This window comes from Balaenoptera borealis (genome assembly GCF_965194805.1).
Source record: "Balaenoptera borealis genome assembly, chromosome: 7".
NCBI lineage: Eukaryota > Metazoa > Chordata > Mammalia > Artiodactyla > Balaenopteridae > Balaenoptera > Balaenoptera borealis.
In genome coordinates, this window is record NC_138864.1 from 53,535,234 (window position 1) to 53,553,222 (window position 17,989).

The 17,989-nt window shown below is 34.6% G+C and overlaps 1 protein-coding gene across 7 annotated transcripts in view; it reads left to right on the plus strand.

Moving 5' to 3' along the window:
- Nucleotides 1-17,989, plus strand: part of RUNDC3B (RUN domain containing 3B) — a 152,822-nt gene that overhangs the window by 43,103 nt on the left and 91,730 nt on the right. The gene's annotated exons all lie outside the window — the stretch shown is intronic.

Sequence of the window (17,989 nt, forward strand, 5' to 3'; positions counted from 1 at the left end):
TGTTTTTGTGCCAGTACCTTACTGTGTTGATTACTGTAGGTTTGTAGTATAGTCTGAAGTTAGTTAGCTGATTCCTCTAGCTCCGTTTTTCTTTCTCAAGGTTGCTTTGGCTATTCAGGGTCTTTTGTGTTTCCATACAAACTGTAAAATTTTTAGTTCTAGTTCTGTGAACAATACCATTGGTAATTTGATACAGATTGCATTGCATCTGTAGATTGCTTAAGGTAATATAGTCATTTTCACAATATTGATTCTTCCAATCCAAGAACATGGTATATCTTTCCATCTGTTTGTGTCATCTTTGATTTCTTTCATCAGCATCTTATAGTTTTCTGAATATAAGTCTTTTGCCTCCTTAGGTAGGTTTATTACTAGGTATTTTATTCTTCTTGATGCAATGGTATACGATATTTGTTTTTCTCTTTCTGACTTCAGATGCAATGGTAAATGGGATTGTTTCCTTAATTTCTCTTTCAGATCTTTCATTGTTAGTGTATAGGAATGCAGGAGATTTCTGTGTATTAATTTTGTATCCTGCAACTTTACCAAATTCATTGATGAGCTCTAGTAGTGTTCTGGTAGCATCTTTAGGATTTTCTACTTAAAGTATCATGTCATCTGCAGACACTGACAGTTTTACTTCTTCTTTCCCAATGTGGATTCCTTTTATTTCTTTTTCTTCTCTGATTGCTGTGGCTAGGACTTCCAAAACTATGTTGAATAAAAGTGACAAGAGTGGACGTTGTTGTCTTGTTGCTGATCTTAGAGGAAATGCTTTCAGTTTTTCACCATTGAGAATGATGTTAGCTGTGAGTTTGTCGTATATGGCCTTTATTATGTTGAGGTAGGTTCCCTCTATGCCCACTTTCTGGAGAGCTTTTATCATAAATGGATGTTGAATTTTGTCAAAAGCTTTTTCCGCACCTATTGAGATGATCATATGGTTTTTATTCTTCAGTTTGTTAATGTGGTGTATCGCATTGTTTGATTTGTGTATATTGAAAAATCCTTCCATCCCTGGGATAAATCCCACTTGACCATGGTGTATGATCCTTTTAGTGTATTGTTGGATTTGGTTTGCTAGTATTTTGTTGAGGATTTTTGCATCTATGTTCATCAGTGATATTGGCCTGTAATTTTCTCTTTTTGTGGTATCTTTGTCTGGTTTTGGTATCAGCGTGATGGTGGACTCATAGAATGAGCTTGGGAGTGTTCCTTCCTCTGCAATTTTTTGGATGAGTTTGAGAAGGATGGGTGTTAGCTCTTCTCTAAATGTTTGATAGAATTCACCTGTGAAGCCTGGACTTTTGTTTGTTGGAAGATTTTTAATCACAGTTTCAATTTCATTACTTGTGATTGATCTGTTCATATTTTCTATTTCTTCCTGGCTCAATCTTGGAAGGTTGTATGTTTCTAAGAATTTGTCCATGTCTTCTAGGCTGTCTGTTGTATTGGTATATAGTTGCTTGTAGTAGTCTTTTAATGATCCTTTGTATTTCTGCGGTGTCAGTTGTAACTTCTCCTTTTTCATTTCTAATTTTGTTGATTTGAGCCCCCTCCTTTGTTTTCCTTGATGAGTCTGGCTAAAGGTTTATCAATTTTGTTTATCTTTTCGAAGAATGAGCTTTTAGTTTCATTGATCTTTTCTATTGTTTTCTGTGTCTCTATTTCATTTATTTCTGCTCTGTTCTTTTTGATTTCTTCCAGTAACTTTGGGTTTTGTTTGTTCTTCTTTCTCTAGTTGCTTTAGGTGTAAGTTTAGGTTGTTTGTTTGAGATTTTTCTTGTTTCCTGAGGTAAGACTTTATTGCTATAAACTTCCCTCTTAGAACTGCTTTTGCCAGGTCCCATAAGTTTTGGATCGTTGTGTGTTCATTGTCATTTGTCTCTAGGTATTTTTTAAAATTTATTTATTTTATTTATTTTATTTTTGTCTGTGTTGGGTCTTTGTTGTTGCATGCGGGCTTTCTCTAGTTGTGGCAGGCGGGGGCTGCTCTTTGTTGTGGTGCATGGGCTTCTCATTGCAGTGGCTTCTCTTGTTGCAGAGCATGGGCTGTAGGCACACGGGCTTCAGTAGTTGTGGCATGTGGGCTCAGTAGCTGTGGCTCGTGGGCTCTAGAGCGCAGGCTCAGTAGTTGTGGCGCATGGGCTTAGTTGCTCCGCAGCATGTGGTATCTTCCTGGACCAGGGCTCAAACCCATGTCCTCTTCATTGGTAGGTGGATTCTTAACCACTGCACCACCAGAGGAGCCCTCTCTAGGTATTTTTTAATTTCCTCTTTGATTTCTTCAGTGATCCATTGGTTGTTTAGTAACATACTGTTTAGCCTCCATGTGTTTGTGTTTTTTATAGTTTTTTTCTTGTAATTGATTTCTAATTTCACAGCATTGTGGTCGGAAAAGATGCTTGATATGATTTCAATTTTCTTAAATTTACCAAGCCTTGATTTGTGACCCAAGATGTGATCTATCCTGGAGAATGTTCCATGTGCACTTGAGAAGAAAGTGTATTCTGCTTTTGGATGGAATGTTCCATAAATATCAGTTAAGTCCATTGGTGTAATGTGTCATTTAAGGCCTATGTTTCTGTATTGATTTTCTGTCTGGATGATCTGTCCATTGGTATAAGTGGGTTGTTAAAGTCCCCCACTATTGTTGTGTTACTGGTGATTTCCCCTTTTATGGCTGTTAGCATTTGCCTTATATATTGAGGTGCTCCTATGTTGGTTGCATATATATACAATTGTTATAACTTCTTCTTGGATTGATCCCATCACCATTATATAGCGTCCTTCCTTGTCTCTTGTAACACCTTTATTTTAATATTTTAAAGTCTATTTTGTCTGATATGAGTATTGCTACTCCATCCTTTATGTGATTTCCATTAACATGGAATACCTTTTTCCATCCCCTCACTTTCAGTCTGTATGTGTCTCTAGATATGAAGTGGGTGGCTTGATACAGCATATATACAGGTCTTGTTTTTGTATCCATTCAGCCAGTCTGTGTATTTTGGTTGAAGCATTTAATCCATTTACATTTAAGGTAATTATTGATAGGTATGTTGCTATTGCCATTTTCTTAATTGTTTTGGATTTGTTTTTGTAGGTTTTTTTTCTTCTGTTCCTCTTTTTGTCCTCTTGTGATTTGATGATGGTCTTTAGTGTTGTGTTTGGGTGGGTTTTTCTTTTTTGTGTAAGTATCTATTGTGGTTTTTTGGTTTGCAGTTCCTGTGAGGTTTTGATATAGCAGTCTCTATATATACAAGGTTGTTTTAAGTTGCTGGTCCCTTAATTTCAAATGCATTTCCCATTTCCTGCATTTGTACTCTCCTCTTATCATGGTTGTTGGTTTTGATATCATATTTGTGTGTGGATAATTTCCTACCTTTACTGTATGGCTGCCTTTACTGGTGAGCTTTCACATTTGTGATTTTCTTGTTTCTAGTTGTGGCCTCTTTTTTTATTTTCCTGCCTACAGAAGTTCCTTTAGCATTTGTTCTAAAGCTGGTTTGGTGGTGCTGAATTCTCTTAGCTTTTGCTTGTCTATAAAGCTTTTGATTTCTCTATCGAATCTGAATGAGACCTTGCTGGGTAGAGTATTCTTGGTTGTAGGTTTTTCCCTTTCATCACTTTAAATATAGCGTGCCACTTCCTTCTGGCCTGCAGAGTTTCTGCTGAAAAATAAGCTGTTAACTTTATGGGGATTCCCTTGTATGTTATTTGTTGCTTTTCCCATGTTGCTTTTAATATTTTTCTTTGTGTTTAATTTTTGTCAGTTTCATTAATATGTGTCCTGGCATGTTCCTCCTTGGGTTTATCCTGTATGGGACTCTCTGCACTTCCTGGACCTGAGTGTTTCCTTTCTCATGTTAGGCAAGTTTTTGGCTATAATCTCTTCAAATATTTTCTCAGGCCCATTCTCTTTCTCTTCTCCTTTTGGGACCCCTATAATGCAAATGTTGGTGCATTTAATGTTGTCCCAAAAGTCTCAAAGGTTAGGTTTTACATTGTAATCCCTAAAGCAATGACTATAGAACAGCTAAGAGATCCAGCAAAAATCCAATAGATAAATTAATATGGAATGCTGAAAATATTAAAATTATCCAAAGAAGGCAGGGGGAAAAAAGGATAAATGGAAAACAATGAAATGGTAGACCTAAATCCAATTGTATTATTAATTACATTGAATATAAATCATCTAGACACACCAATTAAAAGAGATTGTTTGGATAAAAAAAAATGTTAATTTTTTTAAAAACCTTTAATATAGTGATACAGATAGTTTAAAAGTAAAAGATATAAAAAGATATTTTTATAAAACAGAGCTTCAAAAAGCAAAAGCTGGTAGAACTGACTGGAGATTAAAGACAGAAAAATTCACAGTTGTACTTATCAACTACAGCACTCTTCTCATAATAATCAGTAGGTCAAGTAGACAGGGTATCAATAATATAAAAGATCTGAACAGCATTATTAACCAACTGACTTAATTGACATTAATAAAACACTCCACCCAGTAACAGCAGGTTGTATGTTCTTTTCAAGGGCAAATGGGACATTCAAAAAGATCTTATTCTGAGCCATAACACAAACCTTAGCACATTTAAAAGAATTAAAATCGGGCTTCCCTGGTGGCACAGTGGTTGAGAATCTGCCTGCTAATGCAGGGGACACGGGTTCGAGCCCTGGTCTGGGAAGATCCCACATGCTGCGGAGCAACTAGGCCTGTGAGCCACAACTACTGAGCCTGCGCATCTGGAGCCTGTGCTCCGCAACAATAGAGGCCACGATAGTGAGAGGCCTGTGCACCGCGATGAAGAGTGGCCCCCGCTTGCCGCAACTAGAGAAAGCTCTCGCACAGAAACGAAGACCCAACACAGCCAAAAATAAACAAATTAAATTTAAAAAAAAAAAAGCTGTATAATTACTATAAAAAAAAAGAAAAAAAGAATTAAAATCATTCAAAATATGTTCTCTGACTGTAACAGACTTAAACTAGAAATTAAGAACAGAAAGATCTGAAAAATCACCAAATATTTGGGAATTTAAAAAAACTGTAAGTAACTCATGGGTCAAAGAGGAAGTCTCAAGGAAAATTAGCAAGTATTTTGAACTGAATGAAAAATGAAATGCATCATATCAAAGTTTATGGGATGCAGTTAAAGCAGTGCTTAGAGGGATATTTAAGTCATTAAAAGCTTATATTAGAGAAGAAGAAAGGTTTAAAGTTAATAATCTAAGATTCCACCTTAGGAAACTAGAAAAATGAGAAAATTAAACCCAAAGCAAGTGGAAAGAATAAAACAATAAAGATAAAAGCAGAAATTGATAAAATTAAAAACAATAGATAAAACCAATCACGTGAAAGGCTGGGTTTTTTTTAAAACATCAATAAAATTCATAAACCTCTAGTTAGAGTGACCAAGAAAAAGAGAAGACGCAAATTACCAGTATCAGGAAGGAAAGTGGACATATCGTTATAGACCCTATATTCAAAGGATAAGTAAATTCTATGAACAGCTCTTAACATAAATTTGACTTGGATGAAATGGACCAATTTCTTCAAAGACAAATCCTAACAAGAGTTACAAAGAAATAGATAAGTTGACTAGTCCTATATCTATTAAAGAGATTGAATAGGTAGTTGAAAACCTTCCAACGAATGAAACTCCAGGCCTACATGGTTTTACTGTTGATTGTGACCAACAACTTAAAGAAATAATAATAATCCCACTCAATCTTTACCAGAAAATAGGAAGGGAGAGAATATTTCCCACTTCATCTTATGAGGTCAGCATTAGCCTGATGCAAAACTAGACAAAATATTACAAGGAAAGGAAACTATATATCACAACCCCTCATGGAAATAGATACTGGAATCCTCAATTAAATATTAACAAATCAAGCCCTGGAATGCAAGGACATTTCAGTATTTGAAAATCAATTCATGTATTTCATTTCATGAACAGACTAAAAACATTAATTTATGATACAACTACTCCATAAACTAGGTATGAGAAGAGAACTTCCTTAAATGGTATAGTGCATTTGGATTACATTAACAGAATACCATAGACTGGATGGCTTATAAACAACAGAAAGTTGCTGTGTCTTCACATGGTGGAAGGAGTGAGGGCTCTTTCTTGGTCTCTTTTATAAGGCCCTAATCCCATTCGTGAGGGCTTATGATGTGATAACCTCCTCAAGGCCCCACTTCCAAATACCATCATATTGGGGATTAGGTTTCAATATTGGGGAGACACAAACATTCAGTTAGACACAAACATTCAGTAGCAGGCATCTACAGATGTCTACAGCAGGGTTTCTCAACCTTAGTACTATTGACATTTTAGACGAGATAATTCCTCTAAAACTCAACATTGTTAACATGTCAGTTCTGTCTGTATTGATCAATAGATTCAATGCACTTTCATAATCTTAGCAGGTTTTTTTGTAGATATCAAGCAGATTCTATAAATGGCTAAACAAAGTAAGTAGAAAAGGCAAAACAATTTCACAAGGGAAGAACAAAGTTGGACACTGAAGCTCTCTGATTTCAAGACTGTCAGGATACAGTGATTAAAAGAGTGTGTTATTGGTGAAAGCTTTTACATATAGATCAGTGGAATGGAACAGAGTCCAGAAACAGAGGCACACAAATATGCTTGATTGGTTTTGGCTAAGATGAAAAGACAATTCATTGGTGAATTGATAATCTTTTTCAACAAATGGTGCTGGAACAATGGGATTACTGTATGCAAAAAGTGAACTATGAGTCATACGTCACACCACATACAAGAATTAATTCAAAATGGATCATAGACTAAATGTAAAAGTATAAAAACCTTAAGAATATGAAACATCTTTGTTACATTCAATTAGGCAAACAGATTTTAGATAAAACAATAGAAGCATGATCCATAAAAGCAAAAAACAATGAAGTGTTGACCTCATCAAAATTAATAACTTTTGTCCTCCAGAAGACATTGTTAAGAGAGTAAGACAAGCCATAGGCTGGGAGAAAATAGTTGCGAATCACATATTTGACAAAGGGCTTGTGTCCAGGATATCCCAAGAACTATAAACACGTAATATGAAAAGAACTAACCCAATTTAAAAATGGGCAAAAGGGGACTTCCCTGGTGGTTAAGACTCCAAGCTCCCAAAGCAGGGGGCCTCGGTTCAATCCCTGGTCAGGGAACTAGATCCCATATGGCACAACTAAGAGTTAGCATGCTGCAACGAGGATCCTGCACGCAGCAATGAAGATCCCGTGTGCTGCAACTAAGACCCAGCACAGCCAAATAAATAAATAAATAAATATTAAAAAAATAAAAATAAAAATGGGCAAAAGATTTGAACAGATACTTTACCCCTGAAAATAAACGATGGTGGGCTTCCCTGGTGGCGCAGTGGCTGAGAATCTGCCTGCCAATGCAGGGGTCACGGGTTCGAGCCCTGGTCTGGGAAGATCCCACATGCCGCGGAGCAACTAGGCCCGTGAGCCACAATTACTGAGCCTGCGCGTCTGGAGCCTGTGCTCCGCAACGGGAGAGGCCGCGATAATGAGAGGCCCGCGCACCGCGATGAAGAGTGGCCCCCACTTGCCACAACTGGAGAAAGCCCTCGCACAGAAATGAAGACCCAACACAGCCATAAATAAATAAATAAATAAATAAATGAATGAATGAACGAACGAACGAAGGCAAGGAAACACATGAAAAGGAGCTCAATATCATTAGGCACTTGGGAAGTGCAGTTAAAACCACAATCAGGCACTACTGCGCACCTATACCAAGTTCTAGTGGGGATGTGGAGAAATTGGAACTCTCATGTGTTACTGGTGGGAATGCAGAATAGTTTCCCAGAAATCTCACTCCTTTACTCAAGAGAAATGGAAACTTATCTTTACACAAAGACCTGTTCATAGCAGCCTTATTCATAATCACTAAAAACTGGAAACAGCCCAAATGTCCTTTATGTGATGACTAGATAAACCAACTGTTATATATCCACACAATGGACAAACTGAGCGATAAAGGAAAAAACTTCTTTCTACACACAACAACCTGCTTGAATCTCAAATGTATTATGCTAAGTGAGAGAAGTGAAACTCTTAAGGTTAGATACTGTATGCTTCCATTTATATGACATTCTAGAAGAAGCTGAACTATTGTGTTGGAGAAGAGGTTCAGTGGTTATCAGGGGTTAGAGTTTGGGGGTGTTGATTATATAGTGTCAGCATGAAGGAGTTTTTTTGGGTGGTGGAACTGTTACGTATCTTACGGACATGGTCACATGACTGCTTGCATTTAAAAAAAATCATAGAACTGTATACCAACAGTAAATTTACTGTAGGTTAAAATATATATTTATAACTCCCTCAAATTTTATCGCTTTCCATTAAAACATTTTAAAATGGCGAGGATCCCACTCTTTCATTGTAATACTTAAAATTACCACTCCTTGATCCCGAGTTACTTTAGGAAGTTGAGTAGTTTTTCATAGAGCACAGTAGAAGGAAACCCCAAGGAAAATCCCTTTACCATCAGCCCTTCACGTGTTTCTTGGCTAAATGTAACTCACTTTTCCTCTGCTTTGGAAATGAGTCATAGTGTGAGTTCTCTATACTTTTTCTGGAGCAGATGCTTTAAATTTGACATTGTACGAATGCCTTCCTCTTTTTTCCCTTTTCCCCTAATCTTTTCCACACATACACACCCTATTCTCTTTATCCCATTCATTCTCTTATTTAGCAGTCCATCTAGGCCCTGTGCTAGGGAATGGGATACGAAGATTAATCAGGCATGCTTTCACGTGAAACTCAGTTTTGGAGGGCAAAGGGAGGATACATTAACAAATAATGATGTATATTAGTGTCGTTGAGTCATAGTAGAAGTGTTAATGAGCGTGATGTAGCGCAAAAAGATGAATAATCCTTTCTGCCTGGATGGGTCAGGGAAGGCTCCACACAAGAAAGGGGCATAAAAGTGACTCAAATAAAAATTAAAATTTCCTTTTTTATGGGAGATTGAAAAAAATAAAAAATAAAAATAAATTAAAAAAAAAAGAACGACATAATGGCATTTGCAGCAACATGGATGCAGCTAGAGATTACCATACTAAATGAAGTAAGTCAGAAAGAGAAAGACAAATACCATATGATATCACTTATGTGTGGAATTTAAACTATGACACAAATGAACTTATCTATGAATCAGAAACAGACTCACAGACATAGAGAACAGACTTGTGGTTGCCAAGGGGGAGGGGGATTGGGGAGGAATGGAGTGGGAGGTTGGGGTTAGCAGTTGTAAGCTTTTATATACACAGTGGATACACAGCAAGGTCCTACTGCATAGCACAGGGAACTGTATTCAATATCCTGTGATAAACCATGATAGAAAAGAATATTAAAAAAAAGAATGTATGTATGTATAACTGAATCACTTTGCTGTACAGCAGAAATTAACACAACATTGTAAATCAACTATACTTCAATTTAAAAAAAACTCGTTAATCATTCTTTTTAAAAATTTGTTAAACTTATTTTCAAGGAAAATGTTATATTTATGTCTATTCACCATCTCTGGACGCTAGGAGAATGTTATATTTATGTCTATTCACCATCTCTGGATGCTACTTTGGTAAATGCTATGAAATAAAGTCTGCTTCTTGTAAAAAATAAAAAAATAAAAAAATAAATCTTGCCCAAACATACTGAATTCTTTGTTGATTAAATTACTCTAATCTCCCTTAACAATGTTAAGCACAAGATATATGTAAATATCAAGAAGGATATCACTTTTCTAGAAGAAAGAACATTTGAAATATTCCAGTTCACCAAAAAACTAGTCAAGGTAAGAAACTCAAAAATGGACAAGTCGTGGTATAAAATATCTCAACAGTCATTTACACATAGAGTTAACAGTCATTAAAATGTTTATAAAATATAGCAGATTTCTAAAAATACAAAAATTTCATTTTTTAAAATGTCATCTGTGACTTTGATTATAGTCGTATATTGTATACCAGACAGTTTAAGAAAAATATGTCAGAAAAAATCTTGAAAAAAAAAAAAAAAGAAACAATCTTATAAACTTCAGCTAGGTGGTGTGGGGATGGGATACAGTAGTGAATTTCATAAAGGTTATAGGGAAAATAACTGATTAAAATGAAAAATCTTCTGAGTATCATAGAGGACTAAAGCCCATCAATTAGCAATACACTACTAATTGAAGAAAAAATGACCAAATATAATGAGATACTATTGAATATATCAAATTTCCTATGAATTAATCTGCTAATTATGCTTATTAACATTGGGCTTGCTGACTCACATTCAGTTTAGATGTTTGTCTTGATTCTAAATATTGTTTCCCCATTATACTTATGTACAGAGAATCCTTTTTTTGTTTTTAAATTGGTGTGCTCTAGCCTCATGGGTCTTTTCCTTTTTCTTGACTATACCAGACACATTGCTGTCATAGAGCACCACTGCACTTCTCCTAGATATCCAAATGGTTAACTCCCCATCTGTTTCAAAACTGCTCATTGAAGCCTAAATCCTTCCAGCATATTTTATTTTATTTTATTTTTTTAACATCTTTACTGCAGTATAATTGCTTTAGCAGCATATTTTAAATTATAACTCACCTTTCCTCCTTTCACCCCAAGCGCTCCTGACCTCTTTTCCCTGTCCTACTTTTTTTTTTAATTAATTTATTTGTTTTTATTTTTGGCTGTGTTGGGTCTTTGTTGCTGCGTGCAGGCTTTCTCTGGTTGTGGTGAGCAGGGCCTACTCTTCATTGCGGTCTGCGGGCTTCTCTTTGTTGTGGCTTCTCTTGTTGCAGAGCACGGGCTCTGGAGCGCAGGCTCAGCAGCTGTGGCGCACGGGCCCAGTTGCTCCGCAGCATGTGGGATCCTCCCAGGCCAGGGCTCGAACCCATGTCCCCTGCATTGGCAGGCGGATTCTTAACTGCTACATCACCAGGGAAGCCCCTGTCCTACTTTTTTTTTAAGTCTTAGCTTCTAACATATTATGAGATTTACTCATTATGATCATTGTTTATTATATTCCTTTACCTCTGCTAAAATGTAAGCTTCGTTAGGGTAAAGATCTTTGTCTGTTTTGTTCTTTGATGTATCCCACATTTCTATAACAGTGCCTGGGATATGGTAGGCACATAGTGAATATTTGCTGGAAAACAGAACTGAGAAATTCCTACTTCTTGATCCCCAGAGTACTAAACTCTGGGTTGGTTTTTTTTGGGTTTTTTGTTTTTGTTTTTTTCTCTGATAGTATCTGGATTCAGACTCTTAAAATAAGGTAGAACGCCTGTGACTTGACATTTTAGAATTTCTCCAATCCAGTTGAACTGTTATGATACCTAAGCATTGTTCAGGAACACTGGCTTGAACCTCAAAGCTCTTCCTGACTTAAATGATAAACAGTTACCTCCCCATGAGGCCACCTTTTGAAGTGTAGTAATAACACTTTTAGAAACAATGGGTAAAGATAAACCTATCCATTTGGCTTTTGAATTTTCTTTGTTCATTTTTGAAGGTTTTCCAACTTTTGATTCTTGGTGTGCACACAAAATGAAACTTGAATTGTTTCTGTTGTAACATAAGAACACAACTCACCCAATAAAACCCACCTACTCAGGCCAAAAAAACATGATACAGTAGATAAGAAAGTGGCTCCGAAGGTTACCAAAGTTTGGCTTTTAGACAGTGGACAAGGCCACTTTGTACTTGGAATGTACTTCCATTATACACTTGGAAATGTAGGAAACCTTCAGCAGATTTTGTATCTCTGGAAATCATAATATTCAAAAAATTCTTGAAACATCCAGGGTTATATGTAGTATGGTAAATTTGGTTCAGTGTCTTAAATTGTATAGGAAATAAAATTAACCTCTATATAATATAGTAAATTTAAGGTTCGGTAGTAAATAAACAACTATGTAGATTCTAAAAACAGAGAGCTTTAGTCTCTGTTTAACCATACTCTGCAAGTATGGTTAAAACAAAAACGGTAACTGAAAAAATTTGTGTCACTCAGATTTCCATGTTCCTCATGTAGCTTTTTTGATTAAAATCATATTCCTAAACTTTTATTTACTTCTAAGCTTATAGCCCTTATCATTTCTTGTTTTTCTGATGCCTTTTGAAAAACCTCTTTCTTCATTTTAAGATTTTGTCCCATACTGGCCATGTAGACTACTTGACTTTGCATTCTTGTTAATGTTCTACTGTGTTTTTTAAAAAAGAAGGAAAGAAAGAAAATCATAAAGCTCTAGCATGATTCCTTAATTTAACCCCTTTCTGTATATATATACTTTTTGTCTTCTTGGACTGCCAGTCATTTTTTGCCTTCCCTCTTACCCCTACTCCATGTAAAAATAACAAGAAGTTCAAATATAAAGCCATAGGAAGTATTAATAAAAGCTTCCAGAAATACCAGATATAATTGCAGCTGGCAACTTTTTGTATATCTGTCATGTAAATTATCTGTGTATATACATATGAATGTATATACATAGACAATATGTGTATTTTCTTTGTTATGACCTGTATTTTGCCCTTAGTATTGGCCATACTATATTTTTCCATTTCATTTTGTTTTATTAGTATTTTGACTTGAAATTAAATTCACATAACATAAAGTTCACCATTTTAACTACTTTAAAGTGTACAATTCATTGGATTTTCGTATATTCACAGTGTTGTAAAACTATCACTACTGTCAGTTCCAGAACATTTTCATTACATTGAAAAGAAACTCTAGGGAGTTCCCTGGTGGTGCAGAGGTTAAGAAACCGCCTTACCATTCAGGGGACGTGGGTTTCATCCCTGGTCGGGGAACTAAGATCCCACATGCTGCTGGGCGACTAAGCCCGCACTCCGCAACTCCTGAGCCCTCGCGCTCTGGAGCCCGCGCTTCGCAACCAGAGAAGCCCACACACGGCAATGAAGAACCTGCACGCCACAACGTAGACCCAGCGCGCCGCAACGAAGACCCAGCGCAGCCAAAGTAAAAAAAAATAAAATAAAACGGAAAAGAAAATAAAGCCCAGTTTTTATTAAATCCCTCTATTTCAAATTCTTAGAATAAAATTAAATTTCTTTAAAAAAAAAATCTATATCCACTAAGCAGTCACTTCCTCTGCTCTCCTCCCCACCATTTCCTGGAAGCCACTAATACACTTTTGGTCCTTATGGATTTACTTATTCTAGACATTTCATGTAAATGAAATCATAAAATATGTGGCTTTTATGTTTGGCTTCTTTCATTTAGCATGTTTTCAAGGTTCGTCCATGTTGTACAGGTACCAGTACTTCATTCCTTTTTATGACTAATATTTCGTTATATAGACACACCACATTTTGTGTATCCATTAATCATTTTAATTAATTTATTATTAATATTATTTATTTATTTTTGGCTGCATTGGGTCTTCGTGGCTGCATGCAGGCTTTCCCTAGTTGCGGTGAGCGGGGCCTACTCTTCCTTGCGGTGCGCGGGCTTCACATTGCAGTGGCTTGTCTTGTGGAGCACGGGCTCAGTTGCTCCACGGCTTGTGGGATCTTCCCGGACCAGGGATCAAACCTGTGTCCCCTGCATTGGCAGGCGGATTCTTAACCACTGAGCCACCAGGGATGTCCCTCCATTAATCATTTAATGGACATTTAGATTGTTTCCATTTTTTATCTTATAACTAGTACTGTTGTAACATTCATGTACAAGTTTTTGAGCATCTGTTTTCTATTCCCCTGTGTATATTTCCATTTCATTTTTAAACAAATATATAATATTCCATTGTATGAATGAACCATAATTTATATCCTTTTTACTTACCAAAGTTTTTTACCAAATTTCCCTTTCATAAACATGCTGTCATATATCACTGAAAAAATTTTTTGCATAGTTTTCTAATTTCTTTAAAATTATTTTATATTAATGATAATAGCTAATGAATTCTTAGAACTGTAATTACTGAAATTAAAGGGTATGCACATTATGATATATGTGCTATGTTATATTTAATATATGTTGCTATATTGTCTATCAGAAAGGTTGTACCAACAGTAATATATGTGGTTATTTTTCTCATATCCTCATTATATTATTATATTAATATTTTTAAGTTTTAATTTGGTAAGGGGAAAACATCTTTTTTTGGTCTTCTATTAATATGAAATATATAAAACATTCTGTTATTTTAATTTGTTTTTATTTACAAATGAGATTGAATGTAAGTTCATGTTTATTAATCTTTTTTCCTAATATTTTGATTATGACCTTTGCCTGCTTCTTTTGTGGAGTTCTTTTAATTTTTCTAGAATAGAAAAGAACTAATTATTTACATCATGTGGAACTAGTTTTTATATAACCCATTTTGATCAGTGACCTTTTTCTCCCTTGATATTAGTCTTCTTACGTGATTATTATTGGTAGTTTATTATTTTACTCTTATTTTTCATTTGAGAGTTTATTTCTGTTTTGAAACGTCTGAAATATTTTTCTTATCTTAGTTTCATAATACTTTATATGGTTTTGAATGTCTAAAATTCTAAAACAGACTATTCCCACATACTTGGTTATTTGCTTCTTTTTGGAGCTATGTGATTGTCATAGTACTCTTAATAACTGTATTTGTTGTAGGCATTTTTGGGTGAAGAGCAAGAAAAGTATCTCAAATATTTGTACTTATTAGGAGATATAGACTAAACAGTTTTTATATTTTGTAACCAAACCATAATTTTCAAGGAGTCATTTTAACCTCCAAATTTAAATATTTTCTTATTTATAGAAGGAGAGATTTATTGATGGTTTTAAACTTTGTTATCCCTGGAGAATTTTTCAAGTTTACTTTACATGAACTTCACTTTCAAAACCCCTTCAACTTAAAGAATTCCAATTTAGATTTGGCTTCTGAGAGGGAGTAATACATAGAAAGAAAGTATTATGAAAAGATTAATTAAATAATAGCTACTATTGATAAAATTGCCTAGGATATTTTTAGTGTTTTTTTTTAATATATGAGAGAGTTAAAACAATTTATGATTCTACCAGGTAATCCAAATTCTTGGATTTAGCAGGAATTGATGGTCTCTGATGGTAGTTTATGTTTGTTTATCTGTGTTTGTAGCCCTTTGAGTTTCTGCCAGAAGAATAATGGGACATTTCCAGTTTGACCTTATGATTTTTGCAAATTAGCATAGAGCAACTTACAGTACTTGTAATAATCAAATCATAGTTTGTTTATTTTCAGTAATGGAAAGTTGTTTTCTTGAGAAAATTTTTTGTTACATAATTTCAGCAACAGTTTTGATCACTTTTAATGCTCAAATATTGCTCATTTAAAGGAAGTAAATATTTCTCATTTTATAGAACATGGAAAATATTGCACAATATAATGTACTTTAATTCATCTTTGGAGAACATCATAATTTCAGTTCCTACACCTTTCTGATTTTCTAATCTCAATGAGTTGTTGATGCATATAATCTAATATTTTTATTCTTTGTACATTCCTTTTCTTTCAAGTCACTATGACTTTTCAAATGTAAAATATTTGCATGATTTTGGTGCTCAGTTTTTAAAAATTGTTGAATCAAATAGCCAAATACTTTTTCTAATGTACCTAGCATCTACCTGTAAATGGCATTTTAAAGTAAACTTTTAAAAAGTTTAAGATAAGTCATATATAATATTAAATTTTAATTTCAGAAGCTATTAAAAAATGGAAAATGGCTACATAGAAAAGAAGATAATATTGTTTCCTTGTTAGCTTAATTACAGTGCATATTGCAGTTGTAAATATTGCTTCACTGAATGATTTTTCTCTTAATATAAATACATGGTTGAAGATTCAAAATGTCAAACAATAAGAACTTGCACATTATTATTATCAATGACAGAAGAGACTATATGCTATCTGGTATTGCCAGTTTAAAAAGAAAACTTGTGAAAATTCTGACTTACTATTTGATCATTTATAATCAGTTTTGTTATTTGCCTTATAAATAGCAATCAGTTTACAACTCAGTCCATCTAGGGATCTTTTCAGGAATCCATCTTGAATCACATAAAAATAAAGTCATCTACCTGTAGCCTTATTAGCAGAGTATATACACAGAGAGAAAGAAAATTAGACCAAGTACAGCAAAGGCAAAAGGCTCACCTTCTACATAGTTGTCAAATTTTATCAATCATGATAATGTAGCACAGTCGTCAAAGAAATCAAAATAATTAGAAAGCTGAAGTTGTAACAAGGGCTAACATGAAAAAATGGAAGAATAAGTATCATATTTATGGATTAGAATTATATTCAGTCTTATCACCAAGGCTGATTCATGTGTTTAAAGCCATGGTCAGTAATCTTTTCTGTATGATGGCCATTTTCCACCTTAATACAAAGATTATAAAGTTGATTTACTTTCATTTATTTGTTTTTGAAAAGTATATACTTTTTGAGTCAGAAAACACGGTATCTTCAGTATGATTAAGCATTCTTTTATTGCATATCTATTTCTTTTTTTTAAAAAATATTTATTTATTTATTTATTTTGGCTGTGCTGGGTGTTGCGGTGTGTGGGATCGTTGCATGCAGGATCTTTAGTTGTGGCTTGTGGACTTCTTAGTTGTGGCATGCATGTGGGATCTAGTTCCCCAACCAGGGATTGAACCCAGGCCCCTTGCATTGGGAGCGTGGAGTCTTACCCACTGGACCACCAGCAAAGTCCCCGCATATCTATTTCTGAGTAGATTCTTCTTTTGGCTGAAATTTCAGAAACTTAACACCTAATATCACAATATATTATATAATTATAATGGTACATTTCAGTGAATTTTGTTCTTGAACAAAACACTTTCAGTTTATTTGGTCTTGTCTCAACTGTCTTAACATTATATATTTTAAATATGTAAATAAATTTTATGTATTTTATATATTAATATACCTATATTTTATATGTGATATTATATGTATTTTATGTTATAAATATTTAATATTGTATACTTTAACAAAAGTTTTAATTTCAACTACAAATGAGAACGTTTTCTACTAACAAGCACTCCTTGAGCCACTTTGAAATAATGTAAGCTTTGTCGTTCATTTATATATATATTTTGGGGAGCAACTAAACTAAGGCTTTAAATTTTATATGAAAAATATTTACCTCATTCACAGTGCATGTTTACTGCCCCATTATTTTTCCTATTTCTTAGGCTGTAGTGAGAACTCATATCCAACCAGAAAAGCCAGCTGACTGATTCTCTCCATCTGTCAGATCTTGTCTGTAGCCAACGAGTAGATCAGTATGAGGCTGCAGGGAACAGGGGTGTGCTTGGGTCTAGGCAGGCTCTCTCTGGGCCTCTCCTTTCCCATCTACAAAACAAGAGTGGTGTTGAAATTTGACTACAGATAATTTGGAATCTTGTGGATTGTCATTTGGTCTGGATGCTTCTGGTTGCTTATAACTGAGCTAGAGTGAGATATTAAATTATAATTAAAGCAATTAATGCCTACAAATAAGTGAAAATGTTTTAATTGTTAAAATTTTTACATGGTGTCCTATAGCCAGGATCAAAATAACATGCATAACCAGGGCATAAAGGCTAACATATTAACAGCTTAAAAAAATCCCTAAACTATAAATTGAGCTTCATAATAGATTCAGTAGTTGTTTCCCATTTTGTACCAAGGATTGATTAAGCCATGACATAAATCTGGACATGATACATTTTACTTGATACATTTTTTGAAGTGAAATTACTTTAAGTACGGTTTTCCTGGAAATTGTTTTTACTTTGATAACTTTTTGATTACGTAAATGACTACAAATAAGATACATTACTTTCAAGGCAGAGCTAGTAAATATGGTTTAAACATTAAGAATTGGTATTCTTAATATTTTCAATGAAAAGCATTCTGTTCTGATTTACATTTAATGCAGAGAGATTTTCATTTTGTTTGTT